We start from the raw sequence: 16,228 nt of genomic DNA on the forward strand, positions 1-16,228 counted from the left end.
CTAGGAATCCACTAACAGGGATTCTGTCCAATTTGCTGCTGGCGTTCTAAGCGCAAGTTTTAGACTTTTTTTTTATGTGTATGTATATATGTGTATATATGTGTCTGTATGTATGTATGTATGTGTATATATATATATATATATGCATGTGTGTGTGTGTCTTGCTTTCTCTCATATATAGTGACAAATCTGATTATGTGTATATGTACATAGGATGTAAAGTATGAGTGCTCAGTTACATATATGTAATAGGAAAGACTAACACTCTCACCTTGGATGCATTTTATATATAATATACAGTGTGTGTGTGTGTATATATATATATATATATATATATATATATTATGTGTGTGTATATTTGTAATACATTGCCTTTTTACTAATACAGTCTGTTATGTTGGATAAGGCATGAGCGTTAGATACACTGGTGATGTTGCGTAATAAAACTACTCGTTAGCGCCGTAGCATCCAGTGGCAGGAACAAACCCCATAAGACACCTGTCACCCTAATATTAATGCAGGTTTTAGAATGTAGTGACTGAAAAGCACATTAACAGCGTATGGGTGTGACGGCGACATAATCCGTTCGCGGTTGATTTTCGTCCCGTTAGATTTTTCCACAAATAGCAATGTAATAGTCTGCTATCAAAGACAACACAATATAGAAAATCAAAATAACTTTTTTTTGTATTTATTCACAAAGTTCAAACTAATTTTGGAACCTTTGTGACAAATTGGGGGCGTATTTATTAAACGGAAAAAGTTTCATAGGTAAATGCCTAAAAAGCATAAAGCAAGCAGTTACACGGTGTCTAACCCTATAGTAACTTTCTGCATTGCTGCCGGTGTGTATGAATCTATACGCACTATTCCTCAATGGGCCTAATTCAGACCTGATTGCTAGGGTGCGTTTTTTCATCCCTGCGATCAGGTAGTCGCTGTGCAGGGGTGCGATCGCAGGTGCAGGAGAGTTGCACTAACAGAAGTTTGTACAGTCTCTGCACAGGCCAGGACTCACTCTTCCCGTGCGATGATCGGGGCCGGAGCTGACGTCAGAACCCCCCCCCCCCCTTCAAACGCCTGGTGCCTCCTGTGCATCTCCAGACACTCCTATAAAACGCTCAGTTGCCACCCACAAACGACCTCTTCCTGTCAGTCACCTTGCGATCGCCCGTGCGATCGCTTTTCTCGCACCATCCCGGCGCTGCCTGGCGTTCCCCATCGCTGTGGACCGACGCGCCTGTACATTGCGGTGCATGCGCAGTTCAGACCTGATCGCAATCAGGTCTGAATTAGGCTCTATGTAGTTGATCAAACACTTCCATAACGCAGATTAGTGTCGCACATTTTTCTATCATGGATAGAATTTTTTTAGTAATATACTTGTGGATTGTTTTGATTTTGTACAGATTTGCATTTTGGATTGAAACCCCCTTTCTAGAGGACCAATAAATTAGTGAAACTTAACAATATGCTGTAGTCAAAAATGTACAACCATTGTGTATTTGCTTTATACAGCCTGTCTATTTTATTGAAATACTCTCATTTACCGCAGCTAATTGACTTGCCGGGCACTATCCTATTAGACGTGATGTTGGCTCTTTTTGTGAATTTTGCAGGTAAAACGAAATCCCCAATAAGTCTGCATTATTTCCCCGATCACTGCTGTGAAAACAGAGGCCTGCGTGTTTTTTGCGGATTTGATGCGTTTTCGTGCAAAAACAGGTCACTTTTTGCACGGAAAAAACGGGCTATAATTGGATAGCTTCCTGATTTAAGATACAGAAAAGAATGTTTTATAGCAAAACACAATCTTATAGGATCGATGACCAAGCCTACTCTTAAATACGAAAAAACACCTTTATTTGGGATCAGGTCTGTATACACAGATATTAAATTATTTAATTGATTAAGTTCTTTTTATCATTACTTGTTCCTTGATTAATCCCAGGGCTATCATGAACAGAACATTACAGGGGTACTTGCGTAAAAGATATTGGGTTTTCGCAACCAAATATGGCTGGTTTGGGGTTTCCGTCTAGCTAAATTACTATCAGCAAGCATTACTTTGTACACATCGTTTGTATTTTCGGAGAGTGGAAACGGAGTGGGAATAAGGATTATAATACTTGCTGTGATAATTAGTGACTGTTCTGCACATTCCGTTTTCTATTTTCCCACTGTGGTTTATTGGGCCGTTCACACTGTGGCAATTCTCCACTAAAATTGCAAGTGTGGACGTACCACAGAGAAACCTAGTTCTGCCGCAGCGGTCTCTGTCTCTCCCAGGGTCTGTATGTGGCGGGCTAAGCCGCGAATTGGCGTTTCCCGGCAGCTAAATCTTGTTGGTCTCAGGTGCTCCTAGGTGCAGATTGGTGTAGACAGTTCGACATTTTTTTTTTTTTCATTCAGCAAATTGGTGCAACTATTCAGAAATGACACGGGCGGGAATCTCATGGGGTAACGTCTGTAAATAAGGGCCGATACATTACAATATGACGAACATTTCAAGACTTTTTAAAGCATAAGTAGCGACATAAAAGGTGAATATTTAATTCCGTTTCTAGTGTGTATGTGTGTGTATATAGCTGCAGTTTTTGCAACTGTTTTGTACAGAAATGATTAAGCTTTGTATTGTACATACTTTGTATATTTGCGTTACAGCTTTCTAGGCACTCTGTTATATGAATGATTCTCCGGGGCAAAGGGCCTGCGTTGGCATTAATAACCCTCCACCCTCACCCCTTGGCACAACGCTCGCAGGAAAAAAATAAATAAGATTGCATTATAAAAGGAGATGTGGAGACGTTCAGTCATGTGTAGCAGCTGTTCATACTTTTATCTTTTTGTCTTTTTTTTTGTCTTTTTTTTTTCTTTCTCTCCTATAAAGATTTTAGGAATATTTAAGCCCCCAACCACTGAAAGGGTATCCGTTCACATGGTCGACAGTCATTAGGTCGACCACTATTGGTCGACATTGACATGGTCGACATGGACACATGGTCGACACATGAAAATGGTCGACACATAAAAGGTTGACAAGAGTTTTTTAACTTTTTTTTCTTTTGGGGAACTTTTCCATACTTTACGATCCACGTGGACTATGATTGGAACGGTAATCTGTGCCGAGCGAAGCGGTAGCGGAGCGAAGGCACCATGCCCGAAGCATGGCGAGCGGACGCGGTGCACTAATTGGGGTTCCCAGTCACTTTACGCAAAAAAAGACACCAAAAAAAGTTAAACTCATGTTGACCTTTTCATGTGTCGACCATTTTCATGTTTCGACCATGTCAATGTCGACCAATAGTGGTCGACCTAATGACTGTCGACCATAACATGGTCGACCATTCATACCGGAACCCACTGAAAGTCACTTGGCAACATCATTGGAAAAAAAAATGCTCTTGAACATATGTAAATGATCAAACATGTCTTCTCAATGAGCCTTTGTACTTACGGGGAGTTGACAAGCCGCGTCAGTGAAGCGTAGGCAAAACCTTGTACTTTGCTTTAACAACGCGTAAACATCGCGATCATGAACGCTTCTCAACGCCGTTCTGCTGCATAATGTATTATGTACTTAACCAGCTCTCCCGTACAACCCCTTTACATGGGAAAGGGTGATGACGCTTATAAACACAGCAAGCCATGTTGTAAAAGGACAGAATGTGTGTACTGGTCCAGTCACCTAGATCAGTGGTTCCCAAGCTTTCATGAATTGCAGCGCCCTTGACTATCCGCATTTATTCATGGCCCCTCTAGGCCAAAGTTTCTTATTGAGAAAGTCAGCGAATATCATTAAATTGGGCATAGAAGTCACGCCTATGTGGTGGCGACCAGAGATGTACTTCTGTTTGTCCACGTGTTGTATAATTGGCAGCCCCCAATACTGATTTTGTCTATCACATTTGACCATACAATGATTTGGTAATGGACCACTAATCTGTGGCACCCCTGCAAGTCCCCTGCTGCACCCCAGGGTGCCACGGCATCCGATTAGGAACCACTGACCTACATCATTTTAGGAACGCACTTTAGTGTGGATAATCCAAAACATGAATTCCCGTTTTAAAGACCACTTAGCTCCAATCATGTAAGGAAGAAATTGTGACATTAAGCACATACTGTTATAATAGTTTTTATTTCACTGGTGTTTTTACACTGGCTGTAACGAATACGTATGCAGAGTATAATGTACTCGTTCACCGGTGCCATACGTACATAACATTTCATCCTGTCTTGTAGACTGTTATGTTGATGGACTAAGTGAACGAGCAAAATGCTGAGTGTTAGGTGCTAGTAAGTTCATCATATACACTTCTAGGAGACCTGTGAGCGAGTAGATGACATACTTGGTCCTGCTTGTGAGTTCCTGGAGTTTAGCGCCAGTTTAAAGGGCATCATTCGCCTACATGCAGTGCTGATTGTTAATTCACGATCATCAGCCTGCCACAGTGGAAACACCAGTAAGAGACTGGTACTTTTTAAGAACATCCTTGAAATATTTCTTTCGTTTGGAAGTTTACCATCTGCGGGTTGGAACCCCAGGTCCCAGAGTCTGTTTTTAGAGTTCCGCTATGGCCAGAACTTGACAAATTCAATTGGGAATTGTCTTTTGCTTTTACATTAATACTTGTTGTCCAGCCTGCAAAATGACTGTCACCACTGTTTTATATGACAACGAGCGATTGCCAGCTTGCTCCGAAGCCCTCCAAACTAAGAGACCACTGCAGTAATGTGGCACCTACCCTAACCACTATGTAGATTCAGTTCCTCCATACTGGCGCAGTGTCTGATACAGTAGCTGCCGTCTCAGCGGCATCAATATTACGCATTGCTTTGGTTTGCCATGTAAACCAAGGAAGGAAAAAAATAATAAACATGTCTTAGCAGTATCTCTGCTTTACTCTGCAATAGGAGCTGGATTATTCTTACACCAAGTGATTGTAACTACGATGTTCTGTTACACTGCATCCGGAGTGCTGGTAAAGGGGATTCAACCGCAGTGCAAAATATTCAGCAATCCTGTGTGCATCCAAGGTCAACTAAATATGGTGTTTTTGTTGTGATTATCTAATTTGGTAATTTATTTTTTTGGCATTATTAACCGCAAACATGGATGCAGACCTTTTTAGGGAGGCTGAACCAATATTTAAGAATCCAGCCTGCAGCTTCAGTCAACCTAATAACTACATTGCGGCATGTTGTGTTTGATGCGTATTGCTTCATCCCACAAAAGGAGGGTCTGCGGTGTGCCCAGTGTGGCTGTATTGTACATGGGATTTAAAAATAATCCGGATCTGAAATATTCACAAGTAAAATAGATTTTTCTATTTTCTTTTTTTTTTTAATAGAAATCCTCACATTCTTATTGCTACAACACCTCCGTAGTCCTGTTCTGGTCTTATTCCGCTGTACTTGTATCATTCAGGGTGGTTTTGGCGTAAGTCTACAACGAGTTACAGTATAACGAAACTAATTTAATCTCGCTGTGTCTGTACGCTCTAATCTGTACATATTTTTGTTTTTTTTTATATATACATTTTTGAAAGTGCCCAATGTAAATTTCATTTTAACCACAGCTAAGCTTGTAATAAAAGCAATGTAAACTCTTTCGTGGCTTCATTTTCTGTGATTGCATATATAGATACTGAGATATTTCTAGTGGTCAGTTTAGCAAAGAAACTATTTTGTATATGGCTGTAAACTTTTTTTCTCTAACGTCCTAGTGGATGCTGGGGACTCCGTAAGGACCATGGGGAATAGACGGGCTCCGCAGGAGACATGGGCACTTTAAGAAAGAATTTAGATTCTGGTGTGCTCTGGCTCCTCCCTCTATGTCCCTCCTCCAGACCTCAGTTTGAATCTGTGCCCGGACGAGCTGGGTGCTGTTCAGTGAGCTCTCCTGAGCTTGCTGTAAGAAAGTATTTTGTTAGGTTTTTTATTTTCAGGGAGCTCTGCTGGCAACAGACTCCCTGCATCGTGGGACTGAAGGGAGAGAAGCAGCCCTACTCTCTGAAGATAGGTCCTGCTTCTTAGGCTACTGGACACCATTAGCTACAGAGGGATCGTACACAGGATCTCACCCTCGTCGTCCGATCCCAGAGCCGCGCCACCGTCGTCCGATCCCAGAGCCGGAAGACAGAAGCCGGGTGAGCCTAAGTAGCAAGAACACTTCGAAATCGGCGGCAGAAGACTTCAGTCTTCACTGAGGTAGCGCACAGCACTGCAGCTGTGCGCCATTGCTCCCACACACACCTCACATACTCCGGTCACTGTAGAGGGTGCAGGGGGGGGGGGGGGGGGCGCCCTGGGCAGCAATTGGGACCTCTTTGGCAAAAGTACATATATATATATATATATATATATATATATATATATATATATATATATATACAGTTGGGCACTGTATATATGTATGAGCCCCCGCCAAGAAAATGTATATTTAAGCGGGACAGAAGCCCGCCGTCGAGGGGGCGGGGCTTCTTCCTCAGCACTCACCAGCGCCATGTTTTTCTCCACAGCACCGCTGAGAGGAAGCTCCCCAGCCTCTCCCCTGCAGATACACGGTAGAAGAGGGTAAAAAGAGAGGGGGGGCACATAATTAGGCGCAAAAATCATTATAAACATTAAGTTACTGTGTTATTCCTGGGTTAATAGCGCTGGGGTGTGTGCTGGCATACTCTCTCTCTCTCTCTCTCTCTCTCTCTCTCTCTCTCTCTCTCTCTCTCTCTCCAAAGGGCCTTGTGGGGGAATTGTCTTCAGATGAGCATTCCCTGAGTGTGTGGTGTGTCGGTACGTGTGTGTCGACATGTCTGAGGTAAAAGGCTCCCCTAAGGAGGAGATGGAGCAAATGTGTGTGTGTGAGGGGTGTCTCCGTCGACAACGCCGACACCTGTTTGGATATGTGTAATTACGTGCTAAGGTGAATTTATTGCACAAAAGTTTAGTGAACGGACAGTGAATCTACCCATGTCTGTCCCTATGTCGCAGAGACCTTCAGAGTCTCACAATGCTCACTATCCAAAATAATAGACACTGATATCGACACGGAGTCTGACTCCAGTGTCGACTACGATAATGCAAAGTTACAGCCAAAATGGCAGGAAAGTATTCAATATATGATTATTGTAATAAAGGATGATTTGCATATCACTGATGACTCATCTGTCCCTGACACAAGGGTTCACATGTTTAAGGGGAAGAAAGCTGAGGTAAATTTCCCTCCTCTCATGAAGAAAAAGAGCGGGAATCTCCAGACAAGAGACTGCAGTTTCCCACAAAGATTTCTCAGGCAGTATCCTTCCCCTACTAGGGCCAGGATACGATGGGAATCTTCCCCTAGGGTGTCACGTTTGCCCAAAAGGTAGCCCTGACTTAACAGCTATCCTCTGGGATCCTGCAGATAGCGTGCACATTCTGGTACACTACTCAGACCGGCGATTGTGTCGGCATGGGTTTATAGCGCTGTAGCAGCGTGGATAGGTACCTTATCAGCAGAGATTGAGACCCTAGTATGTGTATATATATATATATATATATATATATATATATATATATATATATATATATATATGTGTGTGTGTGTATATATATGTATATATATATATATATATATAGATATATATATATATATATAGATATATATATTAAAGATGCTGTCTTAAGATATATATATATATATATATATATATATATATATATAAATAAAAAACAGGCCCAAAAAGGCATTAGTCTACTGGGTTCTAGAGTCGGCATTAGTCTACTGGGTTCTAGAGTCAACGCTATGTCGATTTCTGCTTGACGTGTCCTGTAGATATGCAATGGACAGGTGATGCCGACTTAAGATGCATATGGAAGGCTGAGGATTGTGTGGAGAAGGGATCTCGGACCTGATCTCCACAGCTATGGCTGGTAATTCTGATCTTTTGCCTTATATTCCTGCACAGCCTAGGAAAGCACGGCATTATCAAATGCAGCCTTTCGATCACAAAGAAACAAGAAAGTCTGAGGTACGTCCTTTCTTGGCAGGGGCAGAGGAAAGAAGCTGCACAACACAGCTAGTTCCCAGGAACAGAAGTCCTCCCCGGCCTCTACAAAATCCACCGCATGTCGCTGGGGCTCCACAGGCGGAGCTAGGCCCGGTGGGGGCACGTCATCGTAATTTCAGCCACAAGTGGGTTCACTCCCTGTTGGATCCCTGGGCAATATTGTGTCTCAGGGATACAAGCTGGACTTTGAGGAGGTGCCCCCTCAACGACGGCCCTGCCGGCTTCCCCCCACGAGAGGGAAACAGTGTTAACTGCAATTCACAAATTGGATCTCAACAGGTGGTGGTCAAGGTTCCTCTCCTTCAACAAGGAGGGGGTTATTATTCGACCATGTTGTAGTCCCGAAACCGGACGGTTCGGTCAGACCCATAATGAATTTAAAATCCCTGAACATATACCTGAAAGGGTTCAAGTTCAAAATGGAATCGCTAAGAGCGGTCATAGCAAGCCTGAAAGGGGGAGATTTTATGGTGTCTCTCGACAGAAAGGATGCATACCTTCATGTCCCCGTTTATCCACCTCATCGGGCGTACCTCAGATTTGCGGTACAGGATTGTCATTACCAATTTCAGACGTTGCCGTTTGGTCTCTCCACGGCCCCGAGAATCTTCACCAGGGTAATGGCGGAAATGATGGTGCTCCTGCGGAAGCAAGGTGTCGCAATTATCCCGTACTGGGACGATCTCATAAAAGCGAGATCAAGAGAGCAGTTGCTGAACAGCGTATCACTTTCTCTGGAAGTGTAACGACAACACGGCTGGATTCTAAATATTCCAAAGTTGCAGTTGGTTCCTATGGCTCATCTGCCTTTCCTAGGCATGATTCTAGACAAAGGGTTTATCTCCCAATAGAGAGAGCTCAGGAGCTCATGACACTGGTCAGGAACCTATTAAAACCAAAACAGGTGTCAGTGCATCACTGCACTCGAGTCCTGGGAAGGATGGTGGCATCATACGAGGCCATTCCCTTCGGCAGGTTCCATGCGAGGACCTTTCAATGGGACTTACTTGACAAGTGGTCCGGATCACATCTTCAGATGCATCGGTTAAACACCCTATCCCCCAGGGCCAGGGTGTTTCTCCTGTGGTGGCTGCAGAGTGCTCATCTTCTCGAGGGCCGCAGATTCGGCATTCAGGACTGGATCCTGGTGACCACGGATGCAAGCCTCCGAGGGTGGGGAGCAGTCATACAGGGAAAAAAGTTCCAAGCTCTGTGGGTAAGTCAGGAGACTTGCCTTCACATCAACATCCTGGAACTAAGGGCCGTATACAACGCCCTACGTCAAGCGGAGACCCTGCTTCACGACCAACCGGTTCTGATTCAGTCAGAAGCCACCAGAATTCTTCGCTGGGCGGAGAATCCCGTAAGCACACTGTCAGCAGTGTTAATCCCGGGAGTGGACATCTGGGAAGCAGACTTCCTCAGCAGGCACGACCTCCACCCGGGAGAGTGGGGACTTCATCAAGAAGTCTTCACGCTGATTGCAAGTCGGTGGGAACTGCCACAGGTGGATATGATGGCATCCCGCCTCAACAAAAAGCTACAAGGTATTGCGCCAGGTCATGAGACCCTCAGGCGATAGCTGTAGACGCACTGGTGACACCGTGGGTGTTCCAGTCGGTCTATGTATTTCCTCCTCTTCCTCTCATACCCTAGGTGCTGAGGATAATAAGAAAAAGAGGATTGAGAACAATCCTCATTGTTCCAGATTGGCCACGAAGGACCTGGTATCCAGATCTGCAAGAAATGCTCACAGAGGACCCGTGGCCTCTTCCTCTAAGGCAGGACCTGTTGCAACAGGGGCCCTGTCTGTTCCAAGACTTAACCGCGGCTGCGTTTGACTGCATGGCGGTTGAACGCCGGATCCTAGCAGAAAAGGGCATTCCGGACGAGGTCATTCCTACGCGGATAAAGGCTAGGAAGGACGTGACAGCTAAACATTATCACCGTATATGGCGAAAATATGTTTCTTGGTGTGAGGCCAGGAATGCTCCTACAGAGGAATTCCAGCTGGGCCGTTTACTTCACTTCCTACAGTCAGGAGTGAATTGGGGCCTAAAATTGGGTTCCATTAAGGTCCAGATTTCGGCCCTATCCATTTTCTTTCGAAAAGAGTTGGCTTCTCTACCAGAAGTTCAGACGTTTGTAAGGGAGTGCTGCATATTCAGCCTCCTTTTGTGCCTCCAGTGGCACCTTGGGATCTTAACGTGGTGTTAAGTTTCCTGATATCACACTGGTTTGAACCACTTAAAATGGTAGAGTTAAAATATCTCACGTGGAAAGTGGTCATGCTATTAGCCTTGGCTTCGGCTAGGCGTGTGTCAGAATTAGCGGTTTTGTCACATAAAAGCCCCTATCTGGTTTTCCATATGGATAGAGCAGAATTGCGGACCCGTCCACAATTTCTGTCAAAAGTGGTGTCATCTTTTCATATGAACCAACCTATTGTGGTGCCTGTGGCTACTCGTGACTTGGAGGATTCCGAGTTACTGGATGTGGTCAGGGCTTTGAAGGTTTATGTAGCCAGAACGGCTAGAGTCAGGAAAACGGGGTCACTGTTTCTCCTGTATGCATCCAACAAGCTGGGTGCTCCTGCTTCAAAGCAAACTATTGCTCGCTGGATCTGTAACACGATTCAGCAGGCTCATTCTGCGGCTGGATTGCCGCTGCCAAAATCAGTTAAAGCCCATTCCACTAGGAAGGTGGGCTCTTCTTGGGCGGCTGCCCGATGGGTCTCGGCATTACAACTATGCCGAGCTGCTACTTGGTCGGGTTCAAACACTTTTGCAAAGTTCTACAAGTTTGATACCCTGGCTGAGGAGAACCTATTGTTTGCTCAATCGGTGCTGCAGAGTCATCCGCACTCTCCCGCCCGTTTGGGAGCTTTGGTATAATCCCCATGGTCATTACGGAGTCCCCAGCATCCATTAGGACGTTCGAGAAAATAAGATTTTACTTACCGGTAAATCTATTTCTCGTAGTCCTGTAGTGGATGCTGGGCGCCCGTCCCAAGTGCGGACTTCTTCTGCAATGCTTGTATATAGTTATTGCTGCAATAAGGGCTATGTTATTGTTGCATCAGGGTTGAACTGATGCTCTGTTGTTGTTCATACTGTTGACTGGGTAAGTTTATCACAAGTTATACGGTGTGATTGGTGTGGCTGGTATGAGTCTTGCCCTGGATTTCCAAAATCCTTTCCTTGTACTGTCAGCTCTTCCGGGCACAGTTTCTCTAACTGAGGTCTGGAGGAGGGACATAGAGGGAGGAGCCAGAGCACACCAGAATCTAAATTCTTTCTTAAAGTGCCTATGTCTCCTGCGGAGCCCGTCTATTCCCCATGGTCCTTACGGAGTCCCCAGCATCCACTACGGACTACGAGAAATAGATTTACCGGTAAGTAAAATCTTATTTTTTTTTGTTTTATTGAAGTAACATTTATCATTTGCATACTATGCAATTGTACGGAGCAGCTGATTGGTTGCCATGGACAACTTCTCCCCTAGCTAACTTCACTCTTTAAACTGCTTCATGAGCAGTTTTAATCTGAAGTCAATAAATTGCTGTGTATGGGATGAAATGGATAATCATTCCCAATCATGATGCAATGGTCATTTCTATGCACTGCGAAAACAGCAGATCTTACTGTATGTATTTCTTTTTCATCCACTAGGGGTCACTGGAGTACTCTTGGGGATATGGACGGTGTTAGCAAGGACTGGGCACTGAATATTCAAATTTCAGTAACTCTCCTCCCCTCCATACTCCCAGAATACCTCAGTGTTTTTTCGGTACTCACATAGACAGGAAGCACAAGTGTGGACCTCCAGAGGGGGACATACATTTTTTTACTTTTAAATATTTTTGTTTTTATTTTTTATACATTACAATCCTTTCCCAGCTTACACAAAAGCTCTGGGTACGGGATTATAGAAGCTGCTGCGTGCAGCTCTTGGCGTGTCGGGCCTCACAAAGGAGCCCCCTCACAGCCACAAGCAGCTCAGCTAACAACAGCTGAGACTGCAGAAAGGACTGAACGGAGCTTGCTGGAAGAAGCCCCGTCAGAGTCCAAGTACATCAGCTACCTTCAGCTGAGAATGCAGAACGGAGCTTGCTGTAGAAGCCCCGTCAGAGCACAGGAACCAAGGTATTTATGACCAGGGCGGTCAGCTCATGCTGCCGCCCCGCCGTGTGGGGGGACTGCTCTATGCGTCGCCCCAGGTATCCCGCTGCTCCGTCCCCGCCACCGCTGTTATCAGCTCCTCGCTGCCGCTCCCCTATTCCCGGCCGCCGCTCCGAGGGACGCGCTGGACGGCCGCTACAAGCGCCGTTCTCAGCGCTCCCTGCCTGTAATGCAATCAGACCGCGGACAGCGTTCAGTGCTGCCGCGGTCTGTTCCTGTAACGGCCGGAGGCTTAGGGGAAGGTAACTGCTCAGACTGCGGACGGCGTTCACTGCTGCCGCGGTCTGTCTCAATAACGGCCGGCAGCTCAGCACTGCCAGCGCTCCCTGCACACGCTAAGGGGGTAGCAGGGGGGGGGGGGGGAGATGCCGGCGCCTATGATCACTCAGACCGCGGACAGTGCACACTGCTGCCGCTGTCTGTCCCCGTGAAACAGCCCTCTTAACTAGTGGGCTCATGCTGGGCAGTCAGGAGTTTCCCTGTCCCTATTACATGTAGCGCAGCTGCAGGGGGGGGGGGGGGGGGGGGGGAGATTATGCCACAGCAGCAACAATAGATCTATACTAAAAAAGGGGCTGCATTGTGTTATCTATGCATTCGTGTTGCATTTGTTATATCATACAAGATGTTATACCATAGAAAATGTATACAAAATACTATATGTATATATGGTCATGTAAGGAAATAGGCTATATGTTCTTTGACTATAAGCACATGGATGGAGGCCATTTTAATCATACTTTCTGTTTCTTTTCCAGAACGTTCCTGTCCTACAACACTGCTCCTCCGGATGGCGCAGGGGTGTTGGTAGGAATTTTTGAATCGGGTTTCTTATGGTCTGGCCATGTGCACTGCACTTTGACCATATACACATTTTCGCAATTTTACTGAGGTGGAATTGGTCTGTCTTTGTCTATTTATTTGTCTGGTTACATAATAAGTAAGTCACCAGCAAAGACGGGAAAGTTGTTTCAATATTTTATACTCCCATTTCATCTCCTATTTTGCAAAGATAGTTCTCATTTGCCTTATAAATTACCAGTTTCTGCTATGTTGCAATCCTGACGATTCTATGCCAGGCCTAACTGCGCAAGATGAATGTGAGAAGGGGGAATAGACCAGCAGTCAGATAGTGTGGGTGCGTCAGACTGAAGAGGCTCTGACAATTTATAAGGTGGTCTTTACTAGACCACAGATCTTATTTATTTATTTTTTCGGAATCTCTAAATAATATGTTAATAGGATCCTGATACACAGGTTTCTAAACCTCGCCGATTTCAGTCTAGTTACCCGTTTCCAAAGTCAGTGACATCTCCATGGGAGCTATGCTAGAGTCGCTATATACAGCAGCAGGGGTGTTGCTTCGACCGTGTTTGGTTGGCATTTGGGTAACTACTGCGTTGCTTGTCTGTATAACAGGACTCAGGTCCGCCCTACAAAACGTCCACCTTATGCTTCTCGCTGATCAAATCTGCGAAGCTGCTGATTATCTATGTACAGCTTCTACGGACGTCTGCCTAGTCAGTTCTCGCATTTCAGCGTCATTCGTGGTGGCACGACAAGTGCTCTGGCTGTGTCCTTAGCAGGCGGAGGCAAAGGTCGACAAAAGAATCAAAGCATTACCTCATGCGAAGGTTGTTTGGTCCTAATTTGGACAAAGGTATACTCTGGACCAGTGTTCGAATCCTTTAGACCTCAGCCCTTTTGAGGCCGTGGTAGAGAAACAGCCACGCCTGGTAGGCGAGGTCGAGGACGTGGTTTTCAACAAACCAACACCAGCTTCCGGACGCTAAGGTCACCGGCAAGCCAGTGGCAGGACGGGCTCCCAGCCCATCTCGGTTCTCCAGTTGTGGGAGCACGCCTTCAGACGTTTCATTTGGCGTGGTTCCAGACATCCACAGATGGGTGGATCCGCAATTTAGTGTTACAAGATAACAGTTCGACTGTCTACCGCCTCTGCGGTTTTTCAAGACATGACTGCCTGTGTCGGACGGCAAGAGGGCGGTTCGGGAACTTGCCATTCACTCTCTGCTGGATTCAGCAGTTTTGTTTCCAGTCCCTGTACACCAACAAGGTCAGGGTTATTATTCCATTCTGTTTGTGGTACCACAGCTGGATGGCTCGGTCAGGCCAATATTGAATACTTACTACTGATTCAAGATGGAATCTCTGCGGACAGTACTTGCAGGTTTAGAGCCACAGGAAATTCATGATTGCATTGGATCTCGAGGATGCGTATTTACACATTCCAATTTGCCCACCTCATCAGAGGTTCTTGCGTTTTGCGATACGGCAGATCCATTATCAGTTTCAAGCTCTACCGTTTGCCCTCTCGTCGGCGCTTAGGGTATTCACCAAAGTGATGGCTGTTATGATGGCTCATCTCATATCCCTGGAAGTGATAATAGTTCCGTATTTAGACGATTTGCTCTTCAAAGCTCCGTCTCACCAAATGCGCCTGCAACATGTGTTGCTAACGTACAATGTGCTGGTTCAGCACGGTTGGATTGTCATCTTCAAGAACTCACATCGGATTCCGTCTCAACGACTTCAATTCCTGGGGAGGATTCTCGATACGGTAGATCGAAGAATTTGCCTACCAGAACAGAAAGTACAGACTATTCGTCATCTGGTACGATTAGTGCTCAAGCCTCGGTACATTTGTGCATTCGCCTGTTAGGCACAATGGTGGCGACTTTCAAAGCGCTTCTGTTTGGAAGATTTCACTCACGTCCTTTTCAACTGCATGTACTCGCACAGTGGTCGGCCTCGTATCTGCAGATTCATTAGAGGTGAGGTTGTCTCCACGGGCCAGAGTTTCTGTACTCTGGTGGCTCCAAGTACACAATCTAACCGCAGGAAATCGGTTCGGCGTCTGGAATTGGATAGTTCCAATCACAGACGCGAGTCTCAGAGGTTGGGGAGCTGTAGTTCAAAATTGTCAACTCCAGGGTCTCTGGGCGGATCACGAAAGATTGCTGTCTATAAATGTCCTGGAACTCCGCGCAATTTACAATGCACTACGACAAGCAGTACACATGCTTCGCTCTCAGAATGTCCAAGTGCAGTCAGACAACGCAACGGCAGTTGCATACATCAACAAACAAGGAGGAACGAGAAGCCGCATGGCAATGCGGGAAGTAGCTCGAATCCTCATTTGGGCCGCCCATCACCAAGTGATATTGTCGGTAGTGGTCATTCCGATAATGGACAACTGGGAGGCGGATTATCTCAGCCATCGGGATTTTCAGTCAGGAGAATGGGCATTAAATCCAGAAGGGTTTCACATGTTGGTCCAGAGGTGTGGTTACCCTCAAGTGGACCTGATGGCATCTCGCCATATTCACCAAACGCCCCAGTATGTGTCCAGAACGCGAGATCCAAAGGCAGTGGCAGAGGATGCTCTCACTATTGCGTGGCCGTACAGCCTCGGGTATCTGTTTCCACCGTTTCCGCTGCTCCCTCTGTTGCTAAAACGGATTTCCGCTGCTCCCTCTGTTGCTAAAACGGATTTCCGCTGCTCCCCCTGTTGCTAAAACGGATTTCCGCTGCTCCCTCTGTTGCTAAAACGGATCAAACGAGAGTCCGCCACAGTCATACTAGTGGCGCCTCATTGGCCTCGGAGAGCTTGGTTCTCGGATCTTCATGGGCTACTCGCAGACGATCCTTGCCCGCTTCCGCTACGTCCGGACTTGTGACAACAGGGTCCATTCCTTTACCCCGATTTAGCGCAAATGCGTTTGACGGGGTGGCTGTTGAGACCGCCTTCTTAAGAAGAGAGGGCATTCCACTATCGGTTATAGTAACCATGTTATGTGCTAGAAATCCAGTTACGACAGCTCATTATTACAGAATTTGGCGTGCCTATATAGGTTGGTGTGAAGCTCGGAAGTTTCCGACATCATCTTTCAAGTTATCCCGTCTTTTGTTATTTCTACAGACGGGCTTAGATGGAGGACTGCGTTTATCTACACTAAAGGTGCAGGTATCTGCTTT

This window comes from Pseudophryne corroboree, chromosome 2 (assembly GCF_028390025.1).
Source record: "Pseudophryne corroboree isolate aPseCor3 chromosome 2, aPseCor3.hap2, whole genome shotgun sequence".
Taxonomy (NCBI): domain Eukaryota; kingdom Metazoa; phylum Chordata; class Amphibia; order Anura; family Myobatrachidae; genus Pseudophryne; species Pseudophryne corroboree.